Source organism: Ornithorhynchus anatinus, chromosome 10 (genome assembly GCF_004115215.2).
Source record: "Ornithorhynchus anatinus isolate Pmale09 chromosome 10, mOrnAna1.pri.v4, whole genome shotgun sequence".
NCBI classification, from domain to species: domain Eukaryota; kingdom Metazoa; phylum Chordata; class Mammalia; order Monotremata; family Ornithorhynchidae; genus Ornithorhynchus; species Ornithorhynchus anatinus.
The window spans coordinates 27,414,999-27,431,922 of record NC_041737.1 but is presented as its reverse complement, the minus strand read 5'-3'; the positions used below and the strand labels follow the sequence as shown (position 1 = coordinate 27,431,922).

At 37.7% G+C, this 16,924-nt stretch overlaps 1 long non-coding RNA gene across 1 annotated transcript in view; it reads left to right on the top strand.

Annotated features, from left to right (window-relative positions):
• Window positions 1-11,803, top strand: part of LOC114814750 — a 62,357-nt gene extending 50,554 nt beyond the window's left edge. The window contains exon 5 of the long non-coding RNA XR_003762501.2: window positions 11,622-11,803. This is a non-coding gene — a long non-coding RNA (uncharacterized LOC114814750). The remainder of the gene's footprint in view (window positions 1-11,621) is intronic.
• Window positions 11,804-16,924: the final 5,121 nt, after the last annotated feature.

Sequence of the window (16,924 nt, the reverse complement as noted above, 5' to 3'; positions counted from 1 at the left end):
TTTGGAGAACATTTTAGTATTTTGACCATTGTGCATTAAAATGGGGTGGTGATTTTAACAGATCCTGATTCCTCCTTCCATGTTGTGCAACAATTAACTCTGGACTCGTTAATCACATGCCTGACAGGAGGTCTTTGTTAATAACTGTGGCCCTTTTTTGTTGTTGTTGTTGTTAATTTGTAAGGATACTTTGCATTAAGCCACTTTAGTAATAATGAAACAGCACTGGGCAAGATATTACTTTGATACCCCGGTCCCATAGCACATATGTATATATCCTTATACTCTACTGATAATTTCCCCTACCTGTATTGCAATGTCTGTCTCCCCCTGTAGACTTAGAAGGATAATATCTAACAAGTGAGAAAGTACAGTACAATAGTCTGCACACAGTAATTGCTGTTAAGTACCATTCATTCAATAGTGTTTATTGAGCCTTTACTGTGTGCACAGTAGTGTACTAAGCACTTGGGAGAATACAATATCATTGGTATGTGAGGAGAATGAATGACAGCATGATACCCAAGTAAATGCTGTATTGCAAACTGAAAGAGGCACTCACAAGCCAGGAGGGTGTAATTAAACACACAAATTCATGGTGAAGCACAGCCTCAAACCATATGACAATAATTGGCTGGTGGGAGACCACATCACTGTACAAACTTGAAGGCAGCGATCAGAAGTATTGTTGTCCTCAGGATACCAAGGAGCAGGCTTGAAAACAGAGGTAAGGCCTAGCATGTGACATCCATTAGTAGCACAAGTATCCAACCCTGAATTCAAACAATGCAGAAGAGAATGCTGGTTTTGCTTTGGTTTTTGCTGCCTCATTCACAAGTATGCATAAAACCTTTCTGAGAATATATAGAAACATATAGATATAAAAGTTTATGAATAGACAATATGACCTTTTTAAAGGGTGCGGGCAGGGGAAGAGACCAAATTCCCTTAGGTTCATCAGTCCCGTTCTAAATTGAGTGAGGAGATAAATGACCAGTGAGCTAATAATAATAATCTCTTGCTTTTTTAAAAAATCCTTTAAGTGAGTGTTAAATGAAGTTTTTTCTTCATTATTGATTTCCCTTAGTCCTTTGTTACCCATTATTTAGTTCTGTAGATTTTTAAAAAGGCCAAGGTTACCAACAATTTCTTTTGAGCCCAAGGACAAATTCAGACTAAGGCAGTCCTCAGCAAGGGTTCCATTTACCCAGAGCTATTTTGACAACTGATAAATGATTGGAAAACTCTATTTTGCATCATCATTTGCTTTGCTGACTGTGGGTCAGTGGGAAGAAAAGTTGCATGTATTGTGGGATTCCCATCCATGATGATGATGATTTGGTAGTTGAGAGGTGGTATGGCCTAATGGACAGAGCATGGGCTGGGAGTCGGAAGGACCTGGATTCTAATCTCAGCTTCACCACTTGCCTGCTGTGTGATCTTGGGCAAGTCATTTCTCTGTGCCTCAGTTTCCTCATCTTTAAAATGGGAATTGAGACTGAACCCCATATGGGAGAGGAACTTGGTCCAATCCAAATATCCACTCCACTGCTTGGTATAAAGCCTGGCCCGTACTAAGCACTTAAATACCATTCTTATCTTCTTATCATTATTACTTAATAACTTACTACATGCAAATTCCTGGGATAGATGTAACAGTCAGATCAGGCACAGTCCCTGTTCCAAATGGGGCTCAAGCCTAAGGTAGAGGGAGAACAGATATTGAATTCCTATTTTGCAGATGAGGGAAGTGAGGCACAGAAAACTGAAGTGTCTTGCCCAGGGTCACACAGCAGCTTGGTCTTCTAAGACTGACTTCATGTCTTTGTGACTTCTAAACCCTGCTCCTTCCACTCTACCATGCTGCTACATAAATAGGAAGCCTGCTGGCTCTTGAGTTTGTCTACAAGCCTTCCTGGAAAAGGTTTGCGATCTAACTCCTGACAACTTAGTCTTTGGAACCTCCATATAAGGTGACCACTTTTTAGACAGCAGGTACAAATACATAGAAATATTAATCTTCTTCTGGCAATCAGGAGGGACTGGCTAACCTGGGGAAGACCACAAATACGCTTCACATTGTGCTTATCTTTTCATGCCTTCCTGCTGTTTGCATTCCATGCCCCAGAGGGGATGTGAAAGGCAGGGATGAGAGAGTACAAGTACATCATCTTCTATGCACTTCTGTCTGTAACCCTTGGTTGTTTGATATTTGTATATTATGTATGCATTTAAAAATTATATATAAAATTACATATTCATTTGAATTAATGTTTTTCTGCCCCTCTTGACTAGGGGAGAAAGATATGCAGATAGACTCCTCTATGCAGGGAGCATATCTGATAATTCTGTTCTATACTCAAGTAATTAGTAGAGTGCACTACATACAGTAAAACTCAGTGAATACCACTGATAATCAAGCACTAAAAGTCAGTTCTTCTGGGCAGGTCCTGTGTTCTGAAATCTCAGGGCAAGCCTCATTCTTTGTTCATATCAGCCATCAATAGCTTGAAAGATATTGTTCTAAAGCAAAAACATTTTGACACTGTGTGTGTGTGTGAGAGAGAGAGAGAGAGAGAGAGAGAGAGAGAGAGAGATGTATTTTATCACATAAATGTAGTTTAATCTACGGAAGTTTTAAGTCTGACAATTTAAAAGAATTCAACTGTTGAAATGTCGTCTTCATTTAACACCCGAGAGATATTCATCCTCAACATAGAAAGGGAGTGATAGTAATTACAATAATTAGACAATATCTAATTAGTTCTTGCACCCGAGAGACACTAATAGCTACAGTTTTCTTTTAATGACATCCCCCATGTCTTCAAAAAGGTGCTTTCAGTTGGAAGGTTTGGGATGATGCCTTGAAACTTTTCTTTATGTAATTCAATCAATCAGTGGTATTTGAGTGCTTACTGTGTGCAGAGCATTGTAGTAAGAGCTTGAGAGAGTACAACATTTTAGTTGGTAGGCATGATCCCTGACCACAAGAGAATTATAGTCCATAGTTGAATTACAGTTCATCACTGTCTAAATGTAGGAAAAAACTTACAGAACAATACTTTTGTCAATTGGGGAGAGTTCTACCTTTTGCAATATGTCTTTAGTGTCCTACTAGACTGAGTCAAGGCAACTGAAAATGTGATTGATCATATGCTTGCATGTACCCTTGCAATTAACCTGAGGCGCAAACATAATTGGCCAACTATATACTTGGAAAGATTTCTTTTCCTTTGACTGTGAGCTCCTTATGGGCAAGGACTGTGGTGTTGTATTGGACTCTTCCAAGCACTTAGTACAGTGCTTTACACACAAAATCAATAAATGAATGAATGACAGCTTTGGATTTAAAGCCAAATTTTAATCATGTATTGTTGATGTATTGAATTGTTCTCTTGAGTCTGGCCTAGTGATAAAAATAAGTAGAAATGAGCTCCTCAAATTGAAGGGGTTTTTTTTTTTTGAAGAGCAGTTTTTGAATTCTCTGTATTTGAAAATATGCCAATTTTAAGCATAATATATTATGACTGCTTTTTATAGTCACTGTAAGACTGTAGTAGGGGTTTTTTTTTTTTTTTTGGCTCTAGCATAATTTAGGTTTCAGGGCATAAAACACCAAATTTTAATAAGTCTTTTTAATTGGCAAATATGGAGATTAATGAATCATGTCTTTGCATCCACTTTGGGGTCATAAAGATTTTAAAGTTTTTCAGTTCCCTGACAAGTCACAAGCTCCCCAGCTCTCTCAGGTATTGACTAAGAAGTTGTTTTTTTTCAACTTGGAATATATGTAGTGGCTCTTTATATTGAAAGAAGATGCCACTGATAGTGAAATTCACCCAGGAGAGGGAGAGAGAGAGAGAGGGAGAGGTGGGGGGTGGGGGAGAGGTCATGGTGGGATCCACAGTGCTGTTCTGCCAAGTTCTGATGGAGAAACAGCATGGCCTAGTGGAAACAGCATGGTCTGGGGAATCAGAGGGCCTGGGTTCTAGTCACAGCTCCACTGTTCATCTCTGTGTGTGACCTTGGATAAGTCACTTAACTTTTCTGGGCCTCAGTTCCTTCATATGCAAAATGGGATACAATACCTCTTCTCCCTCTTACTTAGATTGTGAACTCCATGTGAACTCCTGATTATCTTTTAGCTACCCAAGCATTTAGTACAGTGTTTAACTGTACTAAGTGGAGCAATCACTTAACAAATACCATTATTATGACCACATTGTGTGCAAAAAATGGCTCTCCCTTTCTTATTGTTAGCTCACTTGATTGAATACTGACAAGTTTGTTCAAAATTGATGGGATCGCATCAGCTTTCCAAAACAATGACAGTAAAGTTGAGGACTGTGGAGGCTGCTTCCTTTTTGTTATGAGTCAACTGGTGTGTATTGCAGTTGGCGATGTGGACCAGCTTCTTTTCTCCCTTTTAATATGGCCAGAAAAGCAAACTTCCCCATTCAGGGTGAGCACTCTGCTCCGGAGTAGTCAGTCATTCACATTTGAGTGCTTACTGTGTGCAAAGCACTGTACTAAGAGCTTGGGAGAGTACAATATAACAAACAGATGTATTTCCTGACCACAACGAGCTTGTAGTCTAGTGGAGACAGAAAATAATATAAATAAATTACAGATATGTACATAAGTGCTGTGGGGCTGGGATGGGGGAGGGAACAAGTCAGGGTGATACAGAAGGCAGTAGGGCTGAGGAGATATTGCTGAGCAAGGCTGCAGTCAGTCTATCTTCACAACATCACTAAAATCCACCAGTTTTTCTTCATTTAAATTACTACACTTTCTTCTTTTTTAAAAAAAAAAAATCAGTCCATTTCCCCACTCCTCAAGAAACTCCAGCACCTATCCATTCACCTCTGCATCAAACTCCTTAAAACATTTAATCACCTTGACCTCTCCTATCTTATCTCACTGATTTCCTACTGCCATCCAGCTCACACACTTTGCTCCTTTAATGCCAACCTACTCACTGTAACTAGATGGTGTCTACCTCGTCGACGATACCTTGTCCATGTCCCTTGCCTATGGGATTAATAAAATCCCATCTTCAGGAGGCCTTCCCCAACTAAGCCCTCATTTCAACCTACTCCATTACCTTTCTGTGTTGGCACTTGCATTTGTTCCCTTTATTCACCTCACCCTCAGCTCTACAACACTTAAGTACTTATCTATAATTTATTTCAAAGTATGTCTCCCCCTCTAAACTGTAAGCTCCTAGTGATCAGGGAACATACCTAACTGTATTTTATAATACTCTTCCAGGCACTCAGTACAATGCTCTGAAACCAGTAAGCATTCAATCAATGATTCATTGCTGCCTTGTTAGCAACTGATATTCTGGACTCTCTAGTAATTTTGAATTTTTCTGAGTTTGACTAGGAGGCTTTCCACTGTAAGTAGGCTGTGCACTTTAATCATACTTGCACAGAAGCCTGAACAACACAGCTTGCGATGGTAGGTTTGTTGTGGTTAAAGAAGGTGGCCATAGAACACCCTACCCCTGTTTATCCTCTCAGCAGCAGACCTGGCTATGCCCTCATCTAGTTTGTGCTTTTATTTTAATGGCGTTTAGGCATTTATTTTATGTCAAGTACTGTTCTAAGAGTGGGAGTAGATATCAGAACAGAGTCCCTGTACCATGGGGCTCACAGCTTAAGTAGGCGGGAGAATAGGTATTGAATCTCCATTTTACAGTTGAGGAAACTGAGGCCCAGAGAAGTGACTTGCCATATATAGCAGGCAAGTGGTGGAACTGGGATTAGAACCCATGTTCTCAAACTCCCAGGTCTGGGCTTTTTCCACTGGGCCACACTGCTTCCCTGGAGAAAGTGGAGAACTCACAGCCACTGTAAAAATCACTGAGAACCTGACCAAGGAAACATAATACCTCTGTGTGCTCTCTTAGCAGCAGATCTTACTGTGTTTCCAGTTGGCCTGCTTGAAGTTTTGAAGATGAATGGGAATAGAATATGAGTGCCATATATTGAAGTTGCTGAAAAGGAGATATGAAGGGTCTACATAGTGAGAACCATTCAGTAAGACTGGGAGAATTATCACTAGTTTCCTCAATTTAAAGTAGAATTGTGTTGACTGTTTAATTTTGAATATGTCTTTAATAATACCAACATTTCAATGAAATGGCTAATGATGCATTGAAATATCAATTTAAAGTGTTTGTGGTTTTTACCAACTAATTCTGGGACTTTTTTAATATTACAAGGATATTAAAATAAGCAGTTATCTCTGTGCCCACATTTATTTATTTACTTCCACAATGACTTTCAGATTTTGCAAAATTAGAAATCTGTTGTACCCAGTTACAGAAGTATTCCATTGTTAAACAGCTTTATTTTGCAGGTTTCACATTTCGTGCATGTGCTTCAGGTGGCATTTTTTATCAGTAGTAGTTATTGAACATCTGTGCTGCTGTCATTACCTATTTTGGTTTTGTCCATCAGTTTTCTATGATGCAATGGCATTACTGGTAACTCAGATTAAAGGCTTTTCAAAGACCTCAAGGTGCTGGAATCAATTTATTGAAACAATGATTTGCCTTTCTCAAATTTCATTTAATAGTAAATGAGTTTTCCATTTAGAATATGCTTCAGTTTTAAGTTTTAAATTTAAATATTTACCTGTTTTTGTATGGACCTGATTGAACACATCATCAATTGATGAGATCATATCAGCTTTCCAGAAGAGTGATAATAAAATTGAGAACTGTGGCTTCCTTTTGTTATGAGTCAACTAACGGGGATCCGCTGCTTTCCCCTCTTTAATATAATGTAAAGCTAACTTTCTCACTGTACCTTGTTCTCACTTCTTAAGCCCTTCTTTCTGTAATGCCCTTCTTCAAATAAACCATAGCTGTTCCAGTTTCAAAGCCCACCTGAAATTAAAAATTCACTTTCCCAGGTGGAGATGAAGTTTACAGCAGGTTATTTGCCTTGATTATGCAATTAAATAGAAATGGAAATTGCATCTTGGCCTTATTCTAACACTCTGTGTTCTTCCCTTTCATTCTTTCAATCATTTTTATTGAGTGCTTACTGTGAGCAGAGCACTGTAACTTGGGAGAGTACAACAATGCAGTCACATTCCCTGCCCACAACGAGTTTACAGTTAAGTGGGAAGGTTAGCATCAGAGGGGCGAAGAGTATGGGCTGGGTTGTAGAAGAGAAGTGAGGTGAGATAGGAGGGGGCAAGGTCATCCACTGGAGGTTTTTTTTTTTTTTGGTTGGCTTTTTTTTTTTTTAAGTAGGGTGACATATCCTGAATGTTTTTATAGAAAAATGATCCTGGCATCTGAGTAAAGTATGTGCTGGAGGGGGAGAGACAAAAGGCTGGAAGATCAGCAAGGAGGCTAATGCAGTAATCCAGGCAGGTTAGGATGAATGATTGTATTAATGTGGTAGCAGTTTGGATGGAGAGGAAGGAGCTTATTTCAGCGATGTTGTGGAGGTGGGCCCAACAGGATGTGATGATGTATTGAAATATGTCCATTGAATGAGAGAGTAAAGGACAATGCCAAGGTTATGGGCTTGTGATACAGGAAGTGCTATTTAATTTTAATAGTATAGAATTAACACCTAGGACAGTCAACTCATAATCCTGAGGGGTTGCCCATTATTGCTAATTTCCTCCTTTCCAAGCTACTTAGTTATTGCATAGCCATTGTTTCATTTGAAAGGCTGGTGTGTCCACTCCAGTAATGCAAAAAGTAAATGGAACTGGCTAAAAATATGCCTGCTCTTCTATGTAATTATCTGTTAATTTCAGAGCATTTTACTTATTATTTTGAATTCATAAATTATCTAAGGAGAATTGACAAATTTCCCTCAATTTCAAAAGCAGAAACAGACATCAAGATGTTAAGGGACCCGAAGTAGAGCACATAATGATCAGTATGCCTTGTAAATATTAAATCCTTTCAGTTTTGCTAAATTTCAATCCACATTTTACATTTCAAAAAATATTCATCAAGAATTGTCATGTGCTGTGGAATTCTAAATCACTGGGCCAGGATTCTATTATCATCTTACCCCTTATCAACTTAACAAAATGTTTTTTACCCTTTACCTTAAAACATATGATGTTTTCACTTTCTGAAGAGAAAGACAGCTTTTTTAATAAATACTGTGCTTGCAGTATTCATTCATCAGCATCAAATCATGCACATAGCACTTTAAATGGTTGTTGTCATCTACTACAGAGGTTCCCATATGCTTTCTACCTTGTCAATACTCAAATATCCTGGAAAAACAGTACCAACTCTATGTAAATGTAGCCACTGTAAATGAGCAAGTGCTCAACGACTTCAGATTATCTTGTTAGGCTAGCAAGAAACGTAAAAGGATTGACATCATTTGGGTGCCATTTTGCAGAATTCTGGCTGATTCTGCCAAAACCTGAGCAGTTCTTCAGACTCCAGAGCCATTGCATTTTAATAAATGATGTGCACAAGAAGATCTGAACTTAATTTATTTCCATAGAATTACAATTGGGAAATGAAAGCATAACAAACTATCCAGTAACCACCTTAAAAAAAAAAAACAAACTTTCCAACAATTCCACCAAACATAAATTCTATTGTCCCATTGTTCTGTCAGTTTAAAATGTGAAAAAGATGGCTTTTGGTAGCATCTCTGCTTTAAAATTAAAATGCACTTATTTCAGAAGCATAGCTATTCAAGTATAAACATGCAAAAGTCTATCATCCCTCATTCTCTGCTGTAGTACTCTGCTTTGGAGGAAGTTTTCAGATTTGTTAATAGATACATGGACCCTATTAAATACCCTCCCAAGTTGAACATAAAAATTACTCTGAGGTCCTTAAAATTCAACATAGAACCATGCTGTGACTTTTAAGAGTTAAATGATTCTGTCCTGGGGGTGGCTAGCTTTTAAGTATAGCTAAGGGAGCCATTTCAAAAACTACTGGCTCATCAAATAGAGGGTTACAACTATCTGATAAAGAAGTGCTTGTAGAACCACCTACTTGGTTTCTCAGATTTCTCATTTTCTTTTAATTTCTGGGATTTGTTAAGCTCTTCCACAGTGTTGACAACTAATTTTGCCAAACTCCCCATTCCTCCTCCCCATGCTTTGTCATGGGACCCTCATTTTAGATCTGAAGAGTAAGCATCATTAACCTCTCCCACTTCAGGTAGGCGTTTGAAAGGGAGGAATGTAAAGGAGAAATGTTTGAGGTTGTGTTTTCTTCAAACCTGAAATGATGCCAAACAGTTAATGTAATAAAGCCAAATATGTGGCTACACTTAACTGATCAAAGTTTATAGTAATAAGATAACACCAGAAAGCTGATATTGAGGGGGATTTTTAAGGATGTGTATGCACACTTCAGTTTTTCATAATTCAAATGAAGGATTGCATATGTACCTTTTGACTGTAGTTATTTGTACTTGCCGTGAAGTTGACTACTGAAAAAATGGGAATTAAGATTAAACCAGTGGAATAAAACTGGCAATTTGCCTTGTATAGATGATGTATCTCAACAGCATCTGAAGGGAGATGGACTGCATCCAATCTGATTAGTTTGTATCTATCCCAGCATTTAGCACAGTGCCTGGCACATAATCAGGGCTTAACAAATTCATAGGGGGAAGAAACTGTATCTCTTTGAGTTTTATTTGCATTTTATCTTAGCATGTCAGTCAATCATATGAGTTCTTACTGTGTGCAGAGCACTGTACTAAGTGCTTGAGAGAGTACAGTGTAACAGATATTCCTTGCCTACAACGAACTTCTTGAACATTAAATGTATTTCCTGATCCTAATGAACTAAAGTGTTTAGAAAGCAAAGGAAAAATCTGTATCACTCCTGATGTTAGCTTGAACTTCTCTTAGAAGTAAAATTGTGAAAATAAAAATAACTTTCAAGGGAGTGATACTCTTTAGGCAGTGGTGCTAGTAATTGGCATCTTAGTTCTATTTAATGTGATTATCAATTGATCAATAAAAGCTCTTTATTAAATGCCTGCACTGATGATGATAATGATGTTGGGAATCTTCTTTGAGAATAATAGCTGAGCCTTGATCTTGAGACTTCATTGCCTGCTCAGTTCAAAATACTGTACTAAGCAAGAGGTAGGGAGTGGACAGACATAGGCAAATAAAAACAATAACTTAAAACAAGGTATATGCTATAAGAAGCAACATGGGTATGTACCAGAGCACAGGCCTGGGGTTCAGAGGGGCCTGGGACTCAGATGGTTTTAATCCAGGCTCCACCACATGTCTGCTGTGTTACCTTGGGCAAGTCACTTTACTTGTCTGGTCCCAAGTTACCTCATCTGTATTATGGGGAGAGTGTGAGCCATATGGGGGACAGGGACTATGTCCAACCTGATTAACTGGTGTCTACACTAGTGTTTAGAAAGGTGCTTGGCAAATAAGTGCTTAGCAAGTATTATTATTATTACACACCACACTTGAGGATGCAGCAGGAGAGCAAGAAGTTGCTTTCAGAATCCAACCCAATCTTCTGGAAAATTAATTGTCATTGACACTATTGAAAGTCTTTGTCACTCAGTTATCTGAACTCCTTTATTCTAGTGAAACACATAAAAAGACATTCAAATGATTTTCTAAAAAAGCCACGGGATTACAATTTGTGATCCTTTAACTGTTTCTATTGTGAAACTCACATCTAATGATACATAATCCTTTACCTAATAGCTAATACAAAATTCAACAAACAAAGTGACTTAGGCTACATTTAGTCCCCTTTTGTTCAGTATACTTTACACAGCAATGTTCATCATAAAAAATAATTTGGAAGCTGGAATGTGAATTTGGGAAACTTTCAATTTCAAAGGTTAGGATCATAAGTTAATGAATTGCTCACGCAGGGGCTTCTAAATGTTGATATGTTCTGGAAGCACATACATGAGATGGGAAAATTATTTAAATTTTTTAAGAATTGACAAAACATATACAAACAATTTAATGCCAGAAAACCAAAATTATGTATCAGTCCACAACCCTATTTCTTGGATTTTTATTTATTTTTTTTTGTCAGACACACAGCCCTACCAGAATGTTGTCAGTAAATTCCATTCCTGTTAAAGCACATTATTACTGTATCACTTCTGATGTTGCCTTGAACTGATCTTAGAAGCAAAATGGTGGAAATAAAAATAACTTTCAAGGGAGTGATATTCTACTCTTTAGCCTGTGGTGCTAGTAAATGGCATCTTTAAGTTCTATTTAATGTGATTATCAATTGATCAGTAAAAACTCTTTATTAAATGCCTGCACTGATTATTTGAGATGAGGAAAAAAGAAGTGGACTACTCAATCAAAAGGGTTAATTTGTCTGTTGGGAGGCATGAAAATGGTGTTTGATGTCAAAGTAGCACCAAGTTTAAACCAAAGAGAAACTAAATAGCACAATTTTAGGGTCCAAATTTCTCTTTGTTTATGACACCTGGGCATAGTATCCAATTTTAGACCAGTTTCCCCACATCACTTATGGATACTATTTAATATCAAGTGGGAAGAGAGGTCACAGACAATAAGATTTTGGAATTCAACCTGACCATCAGCTCTGAAGCAATTATTATCCCACTACTTCATTCTTTCCCTAGGTGGCTCATGTGAAGAGAATGGATAACAAAGGAAACAGCTAAACCTGGCATGCACAATTAAATGTAGGATGACTACCTTGGATCAGGTAATTGTGACATTAAGAAGAAGAAACAAAAAAGCACCAAGCACTGTGGATAAGCATTCAGTATGGGAGAGATAGTCTTTGTTCTCATCAACTCTACTAGCGCACCAATTAAAATAAAATCACCATTGGTAGTGTTATCTTTGAGTCATATGTAGTCAAAGACTCTCTTAAATTCAACACTTCAACTGGACATCAGCAAAATGAAGTGGCAACATGAGGCAATTAGCATCACTTTCAGGACATTAATTCTCAAATTATGAGGTAAATTGATTCTTCATGTAGCTAAGTGATTGATGTTAAAAACAGTTGCCCCCTTTGTGATTCTTTACCTAGAGAATTGTGGATATTTGAATTTTACTAAGTTTTTTCCATTGATTTTGTGTGACCTTTGGTAAGCCATTTTACTTTTTTTAATCCCCAATCTTCATAACTGAAGTTCCATATAATGCTATCAACAATATTTGCATTGTTTCTACCTAATTAATTTCTTAGCTGGTTATATAGCTGTGCTTTATAAAACTCCACTAAACCCATAAGGACAGCATAATGTAAATGAAAAACACTGTTTTTACTAATATAGTGTATTTAATCCATTATCTTGGTGTTCTCTTCATTCAGTCATATTTATTGACCATTTATAGGGGGCAGAGCACTGCACTAAGTGCTTGGAATGTACAATTCAGCAACAGATAGACAATCCCTGCTTAACACAGGTTCACAGTCTAAAAGTCTCTTCTTCCAAGGCTCCTCCCAAGGCCTGGGCTTGCCACAACAAGAGCAGAAGGGATGATATCTTTGAAAATTCCATGTAGCCTGGGACTGTGGATCCTGGCATTGTTTGTTTTTTAACCAGACGAACACTCAGCAGTGAACCTCATGATCAGTGATGTCTTCAAATATGAAGGACAACTATATAGATAGAAAAGATTGGGTATTATCCTTACTAAAGTCCAACAATGCAAGGCAGCAATAAACTCTGGGGAAATTAAAACAAATCTGCTTTAATGTTTGGTCATTGACCTTGTCCCCCTACTTGTAGTCAGCCATTTGTTATCACTACTGGAATTATGCAAATTAAATTATGGTAAAATTAGATTAATGGGTTATAAAGAAATAGTTGTCCTGGGATTTCTTTTTTTTTCCCTTTTAGATTTCTAGAACAATTCATGCCTTTTGCTGTTACTTCCTGTTTGGTTAGCTTAGTTATGTAACATCCTCGGTGCACCTAAATAGCATTAAATATAAAGAAGAAGGATTTTAAAAAGTGAAATATCTTTCATAACTTTTAATATTTGTCTCTTAGTCGGGATGTTAATCTTGATATTAAGTCTGAAAGTAGACTCCAGTCCCACAGATAGGGGATAGGAGGCAGAGGAGGAACCTGCTAGTCGGAACATCTAGAAAGACAGGAGAAGCAGAAGATGACAATGTAAGTAAATCCAAGCTTGGATAATGTTTCCAGGAGAAGTAGGTGGCTCATACTTCACTCTGCTGCCTGGGGAGTGGGAGAAGATGAACCCCCTCTTTAGAGAGAGTGGCAGGGGAGACTGCATCATCTGGGCAGAGCCAGGTTTCAGGTCACTGCTTCACTTCCTCTTCACTAGCTATTTTCTGATTTGCCACAGTCAGCTTTTTCCCTCAATTTCACTCCACTGAAAAAATACTGACCAAAGACTTTCTCATAAATGGATACAATAACCTGTACTCTGCCCTAATCATTCCTCAGCCACTTTTGACTTTGTTGGTCACAGCCTCCTCTCAGGAAGCTACCTCCCTGTTTCATAATGTGATATTCACTTGGTTCAGTGGCCTTTGTCCACTTCTCAGTCTCACTTCTGGTTTATTCATCTTGTGGCTCCCAACTGTGATGTTCCTTAAGATGTCACAGCCTTCAATTCTATCTCTCTGTACACTCATTCTCTTGGGGAGCATATCTCCTTGCATGGCTTTAGTGGCCATCTCTATGCTGCTGTCTCCCAATTTTTTCTTCACCAGCTTCAAACTTCCTCCTGTTCCTCAGTCTTATCATTCCTCTTACCATTAGGACATCTATATATGGATATATATTCATAATACCTAATTCATAAATATACATATGTGCTTTGGGGCTGACGTGGATATCAAATGTTCAAAGGTCACAGATCCAAATGCTTAGATGATGCAGACAAAAGATGGAGCTGGGGAAAAGAGAGCTTAACTGGGGAAAGCCTCTTGAAGGAGGTGTGAAGGTGGGAAGAGAAATAGACTGGTGTATATGTTGAGGGAGTAGTGTTACTCTAAGTGCTTATTACAGTGCTCTGAACATTGTGGACTTTCAACAGTGATTAATTTCCTGCCAAATTCCAGGATCAGCTTGACATTTACAAACTAGCTGAATGGTCACTTTGTGAGTCAGTGATGTAACTGTGTCCAACCCAATTTGCTTATATCTACCCCAATGCTTAGTACAGTGCCTGGCACATAGTAAACACTTAACAAATACCATAATTATTATTATTAGTATCAAGTTTGTATATTCTGGGTTTTTATTGTATATAATTTACATAATGTGGTGATCAAATCTAGGCATAATTCTACTCTATCCAACAGTGCTAGCTGTTTCTATTCATTAGTGGAGGAAATAGTTTGTATCATGCTCCTAAAGTTGTCAAATCATTCAGGAAGTGCAAAAGAGGAAGGGAACTTAAAGCAAAGGCTTTTCTATGGAAAGTTCATTTAATTACTAAGATGAATATTGAAACTGCTATGAAGAGTATGTACGATAGCCATTTTGGTTGTTATCCTAAAACATTAATGACATAATTTACAGTTGGAAACATTTGTTTTTCTGTGCCATCTTTCTAAAATGTGTTCTGTGACTTCAAGAAAATTGTTAAATATTCAAGACACCAAGACTTCCAAATATAGTTGGGGTGTATGCAATTTAGATAGATTCAAAAGTACTTTAATTTGGGAGACTAGGCTCCTCAAATTGAAACTATTTGAATATTTCATGCCATTCAATACTGAAAACTGAACATCCCTATCATTTAGACATATTTATGGAAAGCGTATGCATTCAAAACATCAGTTATTTTCCTCCTTAGTAAAAATTCACTTTAGATTTATATTCTGAAATACACTTAGGTTATTTTAAAGATCTGTTCAAAGCATGAAGGACTTCGGTTTAACAAACTTTCAAAATATGATACCAATGAAAGAATCAGGGAAAATGGGCAAAAGAGAAAGTTAAAGGATTCATAATTACCTTTATTATTATTATTATTACTATTATTTATAAGTTGAAGTCTAGGGTACTAAATTGCATTCTTAAGCAACCCTAAATTGGAAATATTAAGTTGGAGATATTCCCTACCTACAACCAGCTCCATCTAAAGTGGAAGACAGATATTGATGTAAATTACAATTATGTATATAATAGCTGTGGGACTGATGGAGTGGTGAATAAGGGGAGCAAATCAGAGTGATGTAGAAGGGAGTGGTAAAAGAGGAAATGTGCCATAAAAGTCACGCTGACACTGATTATTCTGATGTATCCATTCAGCATTGGACTGTATCTTGCTTGGGCAGCATTTTTTTTTATAGTATTTGTTAAGCATTTACTATGTGCCAGGCACTGTACTAAATGCTGGGGTAGTTATCAGCTAATCATGTTGGATACAGTCCATGTCCCACATGGGCTCACAATCTTAATTCCCATTTTATATGTGAGGTAACTGAGGCACAGAGAAGTTGATTGACTTGCCCAAGGTCATACAACAAGCTATTGGCACAGCTGGGACTCAAGGCCAACTCCTTCGGACTCCCTGCTGTGTCCACTAGGCCACAACACTTCAATTTGGTGACAGCATTAATTTCTGCATTGTCTTTAAACTGTTTGGTTTTGTGTACCATTTCCAGGTTGTAGACTAGAAAGAAGATTGACTTTGGATTTTTTTTTCCCACTTTTAGTCCACAGTACTATGTACGATCTGCAAAATGAATCATAGTCATCTTCTCACACCTAAGATTCCACAAAACTCATCAGTATATAGAATTTTCTGGATGACTATTTAAAAAGGTTTTAGACTTTCTGTCTAAAAAAGGCATTCTGAACTAGCAGCATAAGACAGATTAGCTGGACTTGAAGTTGGTTGAAGGTACCCTGCTATATTTTCCCATTAAACTCTGGGTGAAGCTGGGGATATTGGTAAATCTAGTCTTTTATTATTTTTCTTGAAAATGGCCATTGTTTCTCAAATGTAGTGTCCATATCTTCTATTTTTAGTGTGTGTTCCCCAGTATGCAAGCACACAGTAGGTGCTTATTGAAGTCAAAGACATGGCCTCTTCCCTCAAGGAATTTACAATCTAGTGAGGGAGGTCAGAGGAGACAAAATGATATACAAATAGGTGAAGGGGAAGAAACAAAAATATATCCTGTGATAGCTGGTAAATAAGTAATTAAAGGTATGATAGAATACATGAATTGTAATATGTGCTAAAGGTTGCTGTATTTTCATAAATTCTGTTAGTAATGATTGAAATACAACAAACCGAGGTGGTGGAAATTAATGGGGAAATGCTTCCTAAAGGTGGTGGCATCTCAAACAAACTTGGGATTTTTAGGGAGTTGAGATTTGGCCGGTTTGAAAGTGGCTGGAGTTCCAGACAGAAGGAAGATATATGAGCAGAGCATCAGAGGGGGAGAGTTGAGAGTGAGATCCAGGTAGAAAGGATTCAGGCTTGGAGAAGCAAAGAAAATGGGCTGGGGAATAGTAGGAGAAGAGAATAGATGTGTAAGAGAGAAAGTTCTACTGGAGAGCCTTGAAGCAAATTGCTAGGAGTTGCGGCTTGATGAAAAGGCTTGAGGTTTTTGAGGTGTGGAGAAATGTTTGCCAAATGTTTGTCAAGCAGTACTATTTACTAATTTCTTACTCTATTCTGTGCTTGGGAGAGTCCTTTAGACTGTAAACTCATTTTGACCAAGGACCATGTCTCCAACTCAGTTGTATTATAATCTTCTAAGCACTTAATACAGTGCTCTGCACACTGTAAGTGTTCAATAAATACCATTGATTAATACAGAGTTAGTAGACATGAACCCCAGCCTCTGCTAAAAAGACCCAAGTGAGGGGTGGAGTGAAAGTTCATGTCTGATGGTTTCATTCATTCAATTACATTTATCGAACACTTACTGTATGCAGAGCACTGTACTAAGTAAGCACTTGGAAAGTAC